The following is a 10,786-nucleotide window of genomic DNA, read 5'->3' on the forward strand; positions in this document are numbered from 1 at the left end:
TCATTTTCTTTTTGGGTGAGCTATTAATAGCAAATGTAATGAGGCTGGCATAACTATATGGAGGTTTTCCATCTTTGTGCTGTTGAACTTCTTGCTGGTCTAGAGTTGTATTTGGGTCAAGGAGTGCATTCTTCTTAGAAATTCCTGTTCCGTGTGCATTTTGTGCCGCATCAGATTTTTGGATGGCTGCTCTCATGGTGAGCTGTGGTAACCAGTCCATAGATGTTAGGCTGCTCTCCAGTTCAGATGTCATCCTGAAGGTAAATAGACTCCTTAGTCAGTATCAATGAAAGACCCCCTGCTTCTCAAAAGAATCCAATATTCACAAATCTAGTTGTTCCAAAGTGAGGGAAAGTCTGAGTTAAATCTGGAGGAAAAAGATTGAGTATGTTAATGACCAAACCAAGTATTTAAAGGATCAACATTTCCAATCTTTTTTCTTAATTTGCTTCTCTTCAAAACATAACAAACACATTTTGAAAGTGTTTATAATACATATACACAAAGTGGTGTTGATGGTAATCTTTCTGCAAAAGAATGTCTGCCACTTTAATAGGGCAACAAGATCTTGGTACACAAAACTTGGTCTGCAGTACAGCTCTTTACTCACCAAACTACCACAAGCCCTTAAAAACTTAAGACTATCCATCTGTACCTCAATTTCTTTTATGCAAATTTTAGGGGACTCATACCAACAAAAGAGTACCAAAAGTAAGCTAGAGGCATAAAGTCAGAAAGGTAATTGAGAAATAGAATTTGCATGGAGCAAAAAAAGATACTGAGCAGGTGGGAGGTAGGAAGAGTAAACCAGCACAGACAAGAATAGCAAAAAGACAACCTAGCTGGGGGAGTTAAGAGAAAAGAGGAATGCAAAGTCAAGGACACTGGTGAGCATATGAAAAGGAGGAGAGGCAGTACCAGGCAGTAATTAAAAAAAAAAGCAAAGAAACCAGCTTATAAAAACTAATTAAAGATCTGGGAGTATAAAAGAGATTAAATCAGATAAATGGCCAGAGAGAAAAGCAGCATTTCAAGCTCAATGACAGGCTTGGGCAAATGTCCAGTAATCTAGATTCACTAATATATTTATCTTCAAGGCTAAAATATTCAGACTGTTACCACTCGAAGAAAATAATATAAAATCTGCAGAGTTAACATATATTCTAGAAAAACTATTTTGAGAATTAAAGATGAGAATACAGAAAGAAAGCCTGACAGCTCACACTGAAATTGTTAAGTTTCAGCAGACATGTAAGCCCTTATATCCTGGGATCAAAGAAACAGGAATCATAACCATGGAAAAACAGCAGAGAAGAATAAAAAAGGTTTGTAAGTGGTATCAAAATTAAGGGGAAAAGAAAGTAAAGCATCTTAGTCAAAAGAAAGCATTTGGGACTGAGCATGCAGCTTTGTGAGAGTGAGCTCACCAAGTATTTGGCAAGGCTCTGAGTTCAATCCCCAGGAATGCACCCCCTAAAAATTTTGGCTAAGAAAATTGTATATAGGCCCCTCATCCCAAATGGCTCCCAGCAAAAATTACCCTGCAATACTTGAAATAGAATATGAACTTCTAGGAGGCAATATAGAATTAACAATAAAGAAGACAGGCTTTGGGATCAGTGAGATCAAAATTCAAATATAGCCTCCAGCAGCTGTTAGTTGCAGAACTGTAAAAATGTTCATTATCTCCCAATATTGCATTTTTTTTACCTGTAAAATAAAACAGTAATATCACCTACGGTTAAAATATTACTTTGAAAATTAAATGCATTGACATATGCCCAGAGAAAATATTCAATAAGTGTTCATTAATAATATTGGTCTAGGAGTAACTTGGGGAAAACGAATGTACAATAAGGTAAACTAGATTAGGCAACAGCAATTATAAATTAAGAGACAGCTATGAGGATTCTCCCTACATTGCCAGTGAAGAGCTGCATTATTATTTTGCTTTTCTGATATTCTGATTCAGTTTTGCCTTCCTAATCTTCTCAACTCTCCTTCTTTAGCATATACATTTCTTTGAAACCTGAACTTTAAATTTCCCCAAATAGCACCTTCACAAATTAAAAAAAAAGAAAAGACATATTATTCTACAGTAATAGTCAGGAATGACCAATCCAATCATAAAGTTGTAAGGACTTGAGAATAAACAGACAAGATATTTACAGATCATACAATATCAAATGAGTAGGAAAGTACTCCAGAGATTGTAACTAATCTCAATTTAAAGATGCAAAATTAAGGCACACTAAAGTTAAAGGCTCATCCAATTTCAAACTATCTAGGAGAACTAAAACTGATTTTAATCAGATCTCTTGGTTCCCAATCCTTTTCTACCATACTTCATCTGTAAAATGAGGAAGATAATTAAAACAGTACCTACAAGATATAGAAATAAAGCACTCAGAACATTTCCAGACAATGTTTAATGACTATTAAGTACTGGGGTGGAGGTGATAATACTATTATTTATACTTCATTCATAGTGTGTACCTGTGAATAAACATTCACAATAAACACTGGCTATTACTATACCGTATTATCAACCTATTTGCCTTAATCAAATCTCTGGTAGAGCTTTACGTTGTCCAAACTGGCAAAGTACCACGTTTATATGTTTTCAAACTTAATACAGGAGCATGTTTCAAACTGGAATATAATTCTTATTGCAGATACTCCCTACTGAAAACCACCTTTACCTTCTGTTCCCTTCCACAAGTGTAAATAATGAGGCCCTTTAAGAGTCTTAGCAAAATAAAATTTTTAAATTTTAACGTTTAACAGGAATCTATACATTTAACAGGAATCTGTAAGTGTATGTGTACAGAGCTATGTAGGAGGAAAATATCTATAGTCCAAATCAGGAACCACAAATACAAGAAAAAAATGAATCAAAGAATAAGACTGAGCTTTGGGTGCTGTAAGTTCAGAAAAGGGAAATAATAATATGGACAACCATTTTGAAACAAGTAAAGAAAGAACTTCAATAAAGCCTTAAAGAAAGTCAAAATGTAAACAGAAAGAAAAGGTCCCTAGTTTTCAAAGACATTTATGTAAGGATTATGTTATTGTGCTCATGTTCATCTGTTCTACTAGAGCAAATTTTAAATTCACTAAAAAATGTCTCAAACCAAAAACATGAAACTCTTGCTTTGTATGCAAATAATTAAATTTTATATATTCTTGCTTGTGAGGCAAAAAGTGCTTCCAATGTTAGTGCTTATGCTGGTGATTAAGTAATTTCCCATTAAGCAAAACACAAAAGACTACCATTAGATTTGGCCAGATCACCAGTAACTTTAGAAGGAAACCTATTACTGGAATGGTGATGACAGAAACCCACTTGTAGAAGAGAACAGATGGTGGTAAATTTAAAAACAGCATGGAAAGCTCTGAGGAATCTGGTTATGGAAATCTAGTTAAGAAATGTCAGGCCCTCATTACTTCACCTTATTCCATAAGCTTCCTAGCTGACCTCCTGGACTCTTGGTTCCTCACCATCCCCCCCTGCTAATCACCTCAGGTCTACGCAAATATTTCAAAGAAATCTGTCAACACTGCTTTCACATCATTATGCCCAACTATTTTCAATGTCTCCCTTCCTCCTATTTTACTCAATCTAAATAATTTACAACTACTTTAGCTTGTATTCTCTTATTAATCCCTCTCTAACCTCAATTTGGCATTTTACATGCTGCTTCATATACATAATTGGATCATAGGCCTAAGCTTTCCAGCCTCTCCTTTCTCTCTCAACTATTCCCTCCCCACTGGGGATAGAGACCATACACAACTACTTCTAATGCTACTTAATATCACACCAGGTAGAAGTTACTTGAAAAATAACAGTAATTTGCTAAGGAATATAAGCATTCTTTTCTGGAATATGCCTTTCACTCTGCCTTGGTAGCTTCTCCTTGTCCTTCAAGCTACTAACTAAATGTCTCCCCTTTCAGAAGGCTGGTCAATGGGGCCAGGGATTTAGCTCAGCAGGCATAAGCGCCTGCCTGGCAAGTGTGAGGAGGTCGTGACTTTGGTCCCCAGCACCAAAAAAAAAAAAAAAAAAAAACCCACACAGAAGGCTACTCAATCTTTTCCCTGTCTTCCATCTTCTAAGCAGAATCAGATCATATTCCTATAGTAGGGTATCAGAGTATCTCTACAGAAGTGTAATTCTTTACTATCAATAAGACCTTGCAAACAGGCAGTCTTGAGTTCGATCCCCGGTACCGATAAAAAAGGAAAAAGACCCCCCCCCCCAAAAAAAAGACTCAACTCTTTGAAAGAAGAACTTTCATGATTGAGCAACTGCCTACGGAGAAAAGGAACTCTTCTCCACTGTTAGTGGGAATGCAGACTGATGTAACCACTGTGGAAATTAGTGTGGAGATTCCTCAAAAAACTAGGTCTAGAGGTCCCATTCAACCCAGCTATTCCTGTTCTGGGTGTCTTCCTAAAAGAACTAAAAATAGGGGCTGGAGATTTAGCTCAGCGGCATAAGCGCCTGCCTTGTAAGCAGGCAGTCGTGAGTTTGATCCCTGGTACCAATAAAAAACGAAAAAGACAAAAAAAAAAAAAAGAATTAAAAACATTGTATCACAGTGATATATGTGCACCCATGTTTATAGCAGCCAATTGGTAACAGCTAGATTTTGGAAATAATTTATGTGCCCATTAAGTGAGGAATGAAATAGTAACTTCGCAATGAAGATGTGGATGAACTTCTCCCCATATCAGTAAGATCATAACACCTGTTATAAGACAAAAACACTCTTAAATGCTAAAAGGAAGAGATGAAAGAGAGAACTTACTAACATGAGATGGATATTCACAGAATCAATCTTTTCTAAATTGGAAAAAAGTATGACTCAGAGCACAGACTGACAGGTAAGACTACCCTGAAATGGAGACAGTTCTACTGGAATAACACAGCAAACTGAGAAGATAGAAGTAAAGGTAAAAGAATGTGTTACTATGGGAGAAAGAAAAGCATGGAGAACTTATGTCTGAAGTTCTCCAATCTACGATGGTATCTGATTAAAAGAGTGTCTGTGAGGAGTTTCTCTTACATAAAATTCCAGGGTAAGGAGCATTAAAATGAAACTACTAAAACACTACCACTGATATGATTTCACGTATGCTTTTAAACTGCTTTACCACACTGAGCCTCCCACTGTAACTCAATTCTTAAGGAGTACCAAAGGCTTACTTGGAAAAGTTTCCAAGTTCCAAAGATACCAAAAAGTATAGGGAAATGGTAGACATATTTTCTCCCTAAATGGAGTAAAAGGAAAAACACCAGGGAAATAAGAATAACGAGGTAATGAAAAGGATAATGATCTTGTGACCCAAATATTACTGAATCCTCCCACTCCATTTCTGGCACCTAGCATTTCACCTTAAAGTTTGGCAGCATATGAAAAATTGAGCAACTGAGAACTCAGAAGAAATCTTTGTAATATCCTGCAGTGATTCTTACATACTTCTGGTCACATGAATCTCAGAGGTCAATATGTACTGTCACTTCTATTACACTGCAGTGTCTCAGCACCCAAGGCAACTAGAAGCAGAAGCCATGGCATTAAATATTTGTTCTTTTCCTTTTCCTTAGCATTATATCCTGATTTTACTCAGGATGGCACTTTGCTCTCTCTCTTTTTGGAATGTAATAGCTATTGTTCCACCAGTTATCTTCCATCACTGATTAATCTTGAGAAAACAAGCCAAACACTGAGGACATGAATGTAAAGAGAAAAAATCTGGATTTGATTTTTTTGTGTGTGAAAGGTATGTGAAGCTGCCATCCCAGGCCCAGACTGCTTAACTTTCAGATTTTGCATTTTTTTTATTATAAAAGTCTCCATCCGCAGGTAAATGTAATTCCTACCACATACAGAATTTAGCATGTGGCAGGGGAGTGCTACAACAGAACTTAAAACAAGATGTTCTCAAGAGTAAATTAATTAATGACGATATTGCAGACGGGAAAATTGATGACAAAGGATTATCACTTTTGGAATTTGAAAGACAAACCATACATCAAGACTACAAAAACAGAGAAATACAGGAAAAATTGAGAATGTGTTGGCTCTTCCTTGCTACTTAAAACCAAATCCTAAAAGAGTAATAAACTTTGATTAAAATCACAAGCAGAGATAGAGAAAATAACAGATTTTATACGGAAGGCATTCCCACTCAACCTATGCTCTGCAACTTAAGATGAAAATCCTAGATTTGTAAATAAGGCCACAACTTCAGCTATTTAAAAACAAAAACAGATGGCAATACTTTTTTCTAAATTAGTTATACACCACCAATATCCAAGGTTTCTATTCTTGGTTCAATTTAAGCAAAATATCAACCTATGTCTTCTACCAGAAGACATATGGCTTTGTGATTAAGAACATATCCTGGGAGAAGAAGTCTGTCTAAATCGGAATCCAAATTCTTCCTACTTTAGCTACATGACTTTAAAAAAGTGAATTAGTCATTTGTGTGTGGGGGCGGGGGGAGCCGTTTGTTTCCTTGCTTGTTTTGCATTGAAAATTAAATCCAGGGCCACACAGGACAAGCACTGTACCACTGAACGAGTGTCTGGCTCTTTATTTTTGTTCTGAGACAGGGTCTCACTAAATTGGCTATGCTGGGTTGAACATACAGTCCTGCTGCCTCACCTTCCCAAGTACCCATGTTGAACCAGGCTGTAAATCAGCTGCTTTATACCTCAGATTCCTTATTTGTACAATGAGGATAAAACAGTAACCACTCCAAAGTTAACACATATAAAATATGCACTAGGACCAGTTTCTAATGCACAACAAGCACTCAATAAATATTTCCTATTAATATTATCAAATTCGTACTCTCGGATTTTCTAAATTTTAAATGATTATCTCTCAGTGGTGTTAGGCTTACATATCCTAAATCACACAATCATCACTTAGCATCTTCAGCTAAGAATAAGCCCTGCAGTCAATTATTTACGCCAAAACACCCAAAAAGCAGTTTTAAATTTTTATATATGGTATAAAAACTGAGAACATGCTTTTCCCACAGAAGTATTATGATTATTCCTGAAACAACCCATAAAAACCCCACTTGTGCCACAAACAACTTCTAAATCCATAGTTCCAAGAGTACAAAATTCACACTTTGGTTTCTTGTAGCAGAAAGACAAAGGTATAACAAGGAAAAGAAAGAAGTATGTCCATTTGCCTGGTCCAGGACCTGCTTGCTCCTGATAAAATTTCAATAGAACTTGTTCCTTACATACTCCTTTCTCCTTTTCTCTCCTTTCTCCTTTCTTCTCATACTGCCCAAAGGTAACAATATTGATCCCTAAAGATGATGTTTTAAAGTACAACATGGCTAATGTCTATAATCCCAGCACTCAGGAGGCTGAGGCATGAGCACTGCCACAAGTTTGAGACCTGCTTAAGCCACGTAGTAAGTTCAAGGCCAACCTGAAATACACAGTAAGTCTTGTCTTTAACAACAACAACAAAAAAAAAAAAACTCCAAAATTAATTCCTTGCTCTACAATAAAAACTCTACCTTTTCCGAAGTTGACTGGTGCTCCATTTAGAAGAAAAACAAAGAGCACTGAACTACTTTCCACTAAGCCTTTAACCTTTCTATGAGAACCAACATTTTTCAAACATAGTCCCTCCTAAAAGGAGAAAAAAATAAAGCTTTCATTAATCTGAAGCGAAAATATAAAGTACCAGAATCATGTTAGATTAGGGAACCCAATAAATACTAGAAGGTGACTTATCAAAACTCAGACTTTCACAATTTTCACCTCTAAAAGTGACAGCATTTTTACAATAGAGTTTATATAAAAATTTGGGGTATTTGACCAAGAACTGCCATCAATAAACACAATTGTGATTTCAGAGCTTCGTACCACAAAATCAAATGAAAAAAGAACCTCAAGAGGTCATTTTGTTAAATCTTGGTAAACTATTTTGGATGCTATTCTATCTTCAAAAAAAGAAAAGTTTACAATGTAGACATTTTCTAAATTAGGTAATTTATTATAATTCAAAAAAAGTTGTAATAGGAAAATTCTATCATGCAAAATGAAAACTAGTTAAGAGTTCCTTTCGTAATGACTTTTTACATATTTTCCCCTTTGTAATGACTTCACATATTTTACAATAATAGCATTGTTTGGATTCCTCCTCCAACTTAAAAGTTCAGAATTTTTCCAACTCTTCCCATAGGATCTGCTGTAAATACTACAATGTATTTATATTTATTTTCTAGACTTTCTAAATTACCCCACAAACATTTAATCTTAAAATTCATAGAATTGTACTCTGAATTCATACAAGGCCTATACTTCATCAAAACTCCATTTAGAGTATAAACTTAGTGATCCTATATGTGATCAAAATATATTTTTATGAAATATGTGTAATTCTCATCTTAAAATATTTTACTTTAAAATTTAGAGAAAAAAACATCATTGAGGCAGGCATTAGTGAGTTTTTCTAGCAGTAAATACACACTGCATTTACTTTTTTTTTTTTTTTTTTTTTTTTTTTTAAAGCCTACAGCACCCGGTATTCCCAGGCGGTCTCCCATCCAAGTACTAACCAGGCCCGACCCTGCTTAGCTTCCGAGATCAGACGAGATCGGGCGCGTTCAGGGTGGTATGGCCGTAGACACACACTGCATTTAAATCGCACTCTGTCTACTGGAATTTTTAAATCTGAGTAGTGTAGACTGATGAATACCAGCAGCCGCTTTTATAAGAGAACATTCAAAACCATCTTTACAGCTGTCTAAAACAAAAGAGAATCTGCCGTATTTCTTTTAAGAACAACAAAATTCTTCAAGTAATTTGTGTCCACTGGTTCATTTTGTTTCATTAAAGGTTTAACCTGTACTCTGCAATCACTACTGAAGAAAGGAAACTGTTTCTGTTCATCATCCAGTATATACTGGTATTCTGTTTTATCTCCACGTATTTCACCTTTGTGATACTATACCAATAAATCTGACATTAACGGTAGCAAAGGACTAACTGAGAAGATGATATTGGTTTATCTCTTGGTGTTAAGCAGAATAGAATATGTTAAGGAAACAGTTTATGCTGCTGCATGTGAATTCTATGGTTCAGCAGCTGTCAAAGTGTGGTCCAGGGATCCTTCAGGGCAGTATGAAAGGTCAAAACAATTTTTATAATAAGAGCAGTTTTTTAGATACCATATGACATGCAGCAAATGAAAAAATATACACAGAACACCTCGTCCACGATGTGTGGCATGTAATACGTATTCAATAGAGGAAAACTATTACTGATTAAAATGTTATTAAATATTAGTTGGGCACACTGTCACATGCCTATAATCCCAGCAGCTGAGGATGGCTGAGGCAGGAGGAGCTGAAGTTTAAATACCACCTACACAAGTTAGCAAGAACTGTCTCAATAAACAAATAAAAAAGACCAGGGATAAGGCTCAGCGGCAGAACATCCCTGGGCTCAATCCCCAGTACTAGAGAAAAGGAAGAAAGAAAAGGGAGGAATCAAGAGGAGGAGGGAATATTCCTAGACATACTTACTTGTTTTCACCTTTGTGGAGGTCACCAGAGTATGTAACATGCAATAAATATAACTGAATTTAAGTCTACACTGTGGGTTAAAAAACAACAAAAATAAAACAACCACAGACAGCACATGAGATCCCTGATCACAAATAATAACACCAGCCTCTTCATAAGGTACACAGACCCTGAAAAGGCACACACACACACACACACCCATCTCAATTACCTAGAAGTCTTAAATAAGCACACATAGCTGTTTAACAATAGAGTATCTATAATATTAACACATATAGTCTCTGTATGTTATTATTCATTATTGTAGACATTCCTATTATTATACAACGGTGTAATTACTTAAGCAGCATTTGTTCTCAGAAGATCAGAAGCACATTCTAACACCTACTGTTAAATCTCTTGAAATTTCAAGACTGGGTTAAAAAAATTAGATTATAAGTTCAGTCTGTTACACAAAAGCACCTTAATTTTTATAATGAACCAAACATTTAAAGGGGTAGGTACAGGGACAGGAATCTGAATACAAAAGATGCAATTAAAATAAAATTTTAGCAAATGACCCTTAGCTCACATCATAACAAAACCTGAAAAATGGACCAGAGCTAAATGTAAAAGCTAATGCTATAAAGTTTATAGAAGTCATAAGAGGAAATCTTTGTAACATTTGGTGAGGCAAATATTTCTTAGATGTAACACAAAAAAACCCCAGTAAAACAAAATTAATTAAAATTTAAAACTTCTGTTCTTCAATGACACTGTTAGGAAAACGAAGAACACAAACTAAGAAAACCTTCTCATCTGTGAAATGCAGAGCAAACATCTTAAAGAAGACTTATACCCAAAAAACTAAAAAAATAAAAACAGAACAACAAATCTAATTTTTAAACATAGGAAAAATATATGAACAAAGACTTGGATAAAGAAGATATATGATGCTTTGTTCCGTTAGATGAGCTAATATGTTTGGACTTAAGGGCCTGACTTCAGATGCCTCATGATGTCATACAGTCTATATATACAATTCAGTGCATGTGATGCACCTCTGTTCCCACAAGGTGTATGTTGAATGCCTTAAAAATACGTTCTCTGCCTCTATGACCCTTTGTTACCTGCAACTGCTTACTCAGGGGTTTCACAGTTGTGACATGAAACCATTCACTTGCTGTCTAATAGTATTTTAAGATATAATCCATTACAGGTCATTTCAACAATT

At 35.5% G+C, this 10,786-nt stretch overlaps 1 non-coding gene across 1 annotated transcript; it reads right to left on the minus strand.

Annotated features, from left to right (window-relative positions):
• Nucleotides 1–8,555: 8,555 nt before the first annotated feature.
• LOC134473094 (5S ribosomal RNA) lies at nt 8,556–8,674 on the minus strand. The gene has a single exon (XR_010043210.1). It is a non-coding gene; the product is annotated as a 5S ribosomal RNA (ribosomal RNA).
• Between the last annotated feature and the right edge of the window lie 2,112 nt (nt 8,675–10,786).

Source organism: Cavia porcellus, unplaced genomic scaffold (assembly GCF_034190915.1).
Source record: "Cavia porcellus strain 051 isolate PalLab524CR breed Dunkin Hartley unplaced genomic scaffold, mCavPor4.1 scaffold_25, whole genome shotgun sequence".
NCBI classification, from domain to species: Eukaryota; Metazoa; Chordata; class Mammalia; order Rodentia; family Caviidae; genus Cavia; species Cavia porcellus.